The following is a 6819-nucleotide window of genomic DNA, read 5'->3' on the forward strand; positions in this document are numbered from 1 at the left end:
TTATATGCGGATTATAGTAAAACTAACAAATGCCGAGTTTGGTCAAGGTATCTTGAAAAACAAAATATTTTTTCATACAGCAACTTAATTTACGACCGATCGTTCCTATGACAGCTATATGATTTTGCATTTTGCATAAATATGAGAAGTCTAGTAAAATTGATAAATGAAAAGCTTGGTCAAGATATCTTGAAAAACAAAATGTTTTTTCATACAACAGCTTAATTTTCGACCGATCGTTCCTATGGCAACTATATGGTATTGCGGTCCGATCTTAATAGGATTTTCCTATATATGAGGAGTATAGTAAAACTAATAAATGCCGAGTTTGGCCAAGATATTTAAAAAAACAAAATGTTTTTTTCATACAACAACTTAATTTTCGACCCTTCGTTCCTATGGCAGCTATATTATATAGTGGTCCGATCGTAATAAGATTTTGCATATATATGAGGAGTATAGTAAAACTAATAAATTCCGAGTTTGGTCAAGGTATCTTGAAATACAAAATATTTTTTCATACAGCAACTTAATTTACGACCGATCGTTCCTATGGCAGCTATATGATATATTGTACCGATCTTAATGTGACTCTGCATTTATATGAAGAGCATAGTTAAACAAATAAATGTCGAGTTTGGTCATGATTTCTTGCAAAACAAAACGTTTTTCATACAACAACTTAATTTTCGACCGGTCGTTCTTATGGTAGCTATATGATATAGTGGTCCGATCTTAATGAGATTTTTCATATGTATGAGGAGTATAGTAAAACTAATAAATGCCGAGTTTGGTCAAGGTATCTTGAAAAACAAAATGTTTTTTTAAACAACTAAATTTTCGACCGATCGTTCCTATGGCAGCTATATGACATAGTGGTCCGATCTTAATAGGATTTTGCATAAATATGAGGAGCATAGTTGAACTAATAAATGTAGAGTTTGGTCAAGATTTCTTGAAAAACAAAACGTTTTTTCAAACAACTTCATTTTCGACCGATCGTTCCTAAAGCAGCTACATGATATAGTGGTCCGATCTTAATAGGATTTTGCCTTTATATGAGGATTATAGTAAAACTAACAAATGCCGAGTTTGGTCAAGGTATCTTGAAAAACAATATATTTTTTCATACAACATAATTTACGACCGATCCAGGTATCTTGAAAAACAATATATTTTTTCATACAACATAATTTACGACCGATCGTTCCTATGACAGCTATATGATATAGTAGTCCGATCCAGCTGGTTTTGACATATGTGCTGCGTGCAACAGAAAAAGGGACTTCTGCAAAGTTTCATTAAGATAGTTTTAAAGCTGTGAGACTAGTTCGCATAGAAACAGACAGACGGACAGACGGTCAGACGGACAGACGGACCTGGCTGTATCGACTTGGCTGTTGATGCTGATGAAGAATATAGAAACTTTATGGGGTCGGAGATGTCTCCTTCTATGCGTTACACATTTCACGACAAAATTATAATACCCTCTGCAAGGGCATAAAAAGAATCTAACTTAATGGAGTTATTAGCATTCAACTTACAATTTACAGAATATATCGAAGATTTAGAAATGGGAATGCAACTAGCTAAATCGAGAATTAAGTTGAGGGTAACAGCATAATAAACGAGAAGGAAAGGCTATCTGCGGCACGCCGATGATCTAATACCCTTGCAGACCCAACCTTTTTATAATGCTTATAGTGCTTTGCCCATATCTAAGAAGCACAGGGAAAATAGGTAATGCCGAGTTTGGTTAAGACATCTTGAAAAACAAAATGTTTCTTCATACAACAACTTAATTTTCGACCGATCGTTCCTATCGCAGCTATATGACATAGTGGTCCGATCGTAATAAGATTTTGCATATATATGAGGAGTATAGTAAAACTAATAAATTCCGAGTTTGGTCAAGGTATCTTGAAAAACAAAATATTTTTTCATACAGCAACTTAATTTACGACCGATCGTTCCTATGGCAGCTATATGATATAGTGGTCCGATCTTAATAGGATTTTGCCTTTATATGAGAATTATAGTAAATTTAATATATGCCGAGTTTGGTCAAGATTTCTTGAAAAACAAAACGTTTCTCATACAAGAATCTTCTTTTCGACCGATCGTTCCTATGGCAGCTACAAAATATAGTGGTCCGATTTTAATAGGATTTTGCATATAGATAAGGAGTATAGTAAAACTAATACCTGCCGAGTTTGGTCAAGATATCCTTAAAAACAAAATGTTTTTTTATGCAACTTAATTTTCGACCGATCGTTCCTATGGCAGCTATATGATATAGTGGTCTGATCTTAATTGGATTTTGCATAATTATGAGAAGTCTAGTAAAATTAATAAATGAAGAGCTTGGTCAAGATATCTTGAAAAACAAAATGTTTTTTCATACAACAGCTTAATTTTCGACCGATCGTTCCTATGGCAACTATATGGTATTGCGGTCCGATCTTAATAGGATTTTCCTATATATGAGGAGTATAGTAAAACTAATAAATTCCGAGTTTGGTCAAGGTATCTTGAAATACAAAATATTTTTTCATACAGCAACTTAATTTACGACCGATCGTTCCTATGGCATCTATATGATATATTGTACCGATCTTAATGTGACTCTGCATTTATATGAAGAGCATAGTTAAACAAATAAATGTCGAGTTTGGTCATGATTTCTTGCAAAACAAAACGTTTTTCATACAACAACTTAATTTTCGACCGGTCGTTCTTATGGTAGCTATATGATATAGTGGTCCGATCTTAATGAGATTTTTCATATGTATGAGGAGTATAGTAAAACTAATAAATGCCGAGTTTGGTCAAGGTATCTTGAAAAACAAAATGTTTTTTTGAACAACTAAATTTTCGACCGATCGTTCCTATGGCAGCTATATGACATAGTGGTCCGATCTTAATAGGATTTTGCATAAATATGAGGAGCATAGTTGAACTAATAAATGTAGAGTTTGGTCAAGATATCTTGAAAAACAAAACGTTTTTTCAAACAACTTCATTTTCGACCGATCGTTCCTAAAGCAGCTACATGATATAGTGGTCCGATCTTAATAGGATTTTGCATATATATGAGGAGCATAGTTAAACTAATAAATGTAGAGTTTGGTCAAGATTTCTTGAAAAACAAAACGTTTCTCATACAAAAATCTTCTTTTCGACCGATCGTTCCTATGGCAGCTACATGATATAGTGGTCCGATTTTAATAGGATTTTGCATAAGGAGTATAGTAAAACTAATACCTGCCGAGTTTGGTCAAGATATCCTTAAAAACAAAATGTTTTTTTATGCAACTTAATTTTCGACCGATCGTTCCTATGGCAGCTATAAGATATAGTGGTCTGATCTTAATTGGATTTTGCATAAATATGAGAAGTCTAGTAAAACTAATAAATTCCGAGTTTGGTCAAGGTATCTTGAAAAACAAAATATTTTTTCATACAGCAACTTAATTTACGACCGATCGTTCCTATGGCAGCTATATGATATAGTGGTCCGATCGTAATAAGATTTTGCATATATATGAGGAGTATAGTAAAACTAATAAATTCCGAGGTTGGTCAAGGTATCTTGAAAAGCAAAACATTTTTTCATACAGCAACTTAATTTACGACCGATCGTTCCTATGGCAGCTATATGATATAGTGGTCCGATCTTAATAGGATTTTGCCTTTATATGAGGATTATAGTAAATTTAATAAATGCCGAGTTTGGTCAAGATATCTTGAAAAACAAAATGTTTTTTCATACAACAACTTAATTTTCAACCGATCGTTCCTATGACAGCTTATGATATAGTGGTACGATTCAGCTGGTTTTTACATATAAGCTGCGGGCAACAGAAAAAGGGACTTCTGCAAAGTTTCATTAAGATAGCTTTAAAACTGAGAGACTAGTTCGAATAGATACAGACAGACGGACAGACGGACATGGCTATATCGACTTGACTGTTGATGCTGATCAAGAATTTATATACTTTATGTGGTCGGAGATGTCTCCTTCTCTGCGTTACACATTGCACGACAAATTATAATACCCTCTGCAGGGGTATAAAAAGAATCTAACTTAATGGAATTATTAGCATTCAACTAACAATTTACAGAATATATCGAAGATTTAGAAATGGGAATGCAACTAGCTAGATTGAGAATTAAATTGAAGGAAATAACATAATAAACGAGAAAGAAAGGCTATCTTCGGCACTCCGAAGATCTAACACCCTTGCAGACCCAACCGTTTCATAATGCTTATAGTGCTTTGCCCATATCTAAGAAGCACAGGGAAAATAATAATAAGTTAATGTCGACTTTGGTTAAGATATCTTGAAAAACAAAATGTTTCTTCATACAACAACTTAATTTTTGACCGATCGTTCCTAAAGCAGCTACATGATATAGTGGTCCGATCTTAATAGGATTTTGCCTTTATATGCGGATTATAGTAAAACTAACAAATGCCGAGTTTGGTCAAGGTATCTTGAAAAACAAAATATTTTTTCATACAGCAACTTAATTTACGACCGATCGTTCCTATGACAGCTATATGATTTTGCATTTTGCATAAATATGAGAAGTCTAGTAAAATTGATAAATGAAAAGCTTGGTCAAGATATCTTGAAAAACAAAATGTTTTTTCATACAACAGCTTAATTTTCGACCGATCGTTCCTATGGCAACTATATGGTATTGCGGTCCGATCTTAATAGGATTTTCCTATATATGAGGAGTATAGTAAAACTAATAAATGCCGAGTTTGGCCAAGATATTTAAAAAAACAAAATGTTTTTTTCATACAACAACTTAATTTTCGACCCTTCGTTCCTATGGCAGCTATATTATATAGTGGTCCGATCGTAATAAGATTTTGCATATATATGAGGAGTATAGTAAAACTAATAAATTCCGAGTTTGGTCAAGGTATCTTGAAATACAAAATATTTTTTCATACAGCAACTTAATTTACGACCGATCGTTCCTATGGCAGCTATATGATATATTGTACCGATCTTAATGTGACTCTGCATTTATATGAAGAGCATATTTAAACAAATAAATGTCGAGTTTGGTCATGATTTCTTGCAAAACAAAACGTTTTTCATACAACAACTTAATTTTCGACCGGTCGTTCTTATGGTAGCTATATGATATAGTGGTCCGATCTTAATGAGATTTTTCATATGTATGAGGAGTATAGTAAAACTAATAAATGCCGAGTTTGGTCAAGGTATCTTGAAAAACAAAATGTTTTTTTAAACAACTAAATTTTCGACCGATCGTTCCTATGGCAGCTACATGACATAGTGGTCCGATCTTAATAGGATTTTGCATAAATATGAGGAGCATAGTTGAACTAATAAATGTAGAGTTTGGTCAAGATTTCTTGAAAAACAAAACGTTTTTTCAAACAACTTCATTTTCGACCGATCGTTCCTAAAGCAGCTACATGATATAGTGGTCCGATCTTAATAGGATTTTGCCTTTATATGAGGATTATAGTAAAACTAACAAATGCCGAGTTTGGTCAAGGTATCTTGAAAAACAATATATTTTTTCATACAACATAATTTACGACCGATCGTTCCTATGACAGCTATATGATATAGTAGTCCGATCCAGCTGGTTTTGACATATGTGCTGCGTGCAACAGAAAAAGGGACTTCTGCAAAGTTTCATTAAGATAGTTTTAAAGCTGTGAGACTAGTTCGCATAGAAACAGACAGACGGACAGACGGTCAGACGGACAGACGGACCTGGCTGTATCGACTTGGCTGTTGATGCTGATGAAGAATATAGAAACTTTATGGGGTCGGAGATGTCTCCTTCTATGCGTTACACATTTCACGACAAAATTATAATACCCTCTGCAAGGGCATAAAAAGAATCTAACTTAATGGAGTTATAAGCATTCAACTTACAATTTACAGAATATATCGAAGATTTAGAAATGGGAATGCAACTAGCTAAATCGAGAATTAAGTTGAGGGTAACAGCATAATAAACGAGAAGGAAAGGCTATCTGCGGCACGCCGATGATCTAATACCCTTGCAGACCCAACCTTTTTATAATGCTTATAGTGCTTTGCCCATATCTAAGAAGCACAGGGAAAATAGGTAATGCCGAGTTTGGTTAAGACATCTTGAAAAACAAAATGTTTCTTCATACAACAACTTAATTTTCGACCGATCGTTCCTATCGCAGCTATATGACATAGTGGTCCGATCGTAATAAGATTTTGCATATATATGAGGAGTATAGTAAAACTAATAAATTCCGAGTTTGGTCAAGGTATCTTGAAAAACAAAATATTTTTTCATACAGCAACTTAATTTACGACCGATCGTTCCTATGGCAGCTATATGATATAGTGGTCCGATCTTAATAGGATTTTGCCTTTATATGAGAATTATAGTAAATTTAATATATGCCGAGTTTGGTCAAGATTTCTTGAAAAACAAAACGTTTCTCATACAAGAATCTTCTTTTCGACCGATCGTTCCTATGGCAGCTACAAAATATAGTGGTCTGATCTTAATTGGATTTTGCATAAATATGAGAAGTCTAGTAAAACTAATAAATGAAGAGCTTGTTCAAGATATCTTGAAAAACAAAATGTTTTTTCATACAACAGCTTTATTTTCGACCGATCGTTCCTATGGCAACTATATGGTATTGCGGTCCGATCTTAATAAGATTTTCCTATATATGAGGAGTATAGTAAAACTAATAAATGCCAAGTTTGGTCAAGGTATCTTGAAAAACAAAATGTTTTTTCATACAACTAAATTTTTGACCGACCT

Source organism: Drosophila novamexicana, unplaced genomic scaffold (genome assembly GCF_003285875.2).
Source record: "Drosophila novamexicana strain 15010-1031.04,08,12 unplaced genomic scaffold, DnovRS2.1 tig00000932-arrow-arrow-pilon, whole genome shotgun sequence".
Classification (NCBI taxonomy): domain Eukaryota; kingdom Metazoa; phylum Arthropoda; class Insecta; order Diptera; family Drosophilidae; genus Drosophila; species Drosophila novamexicana.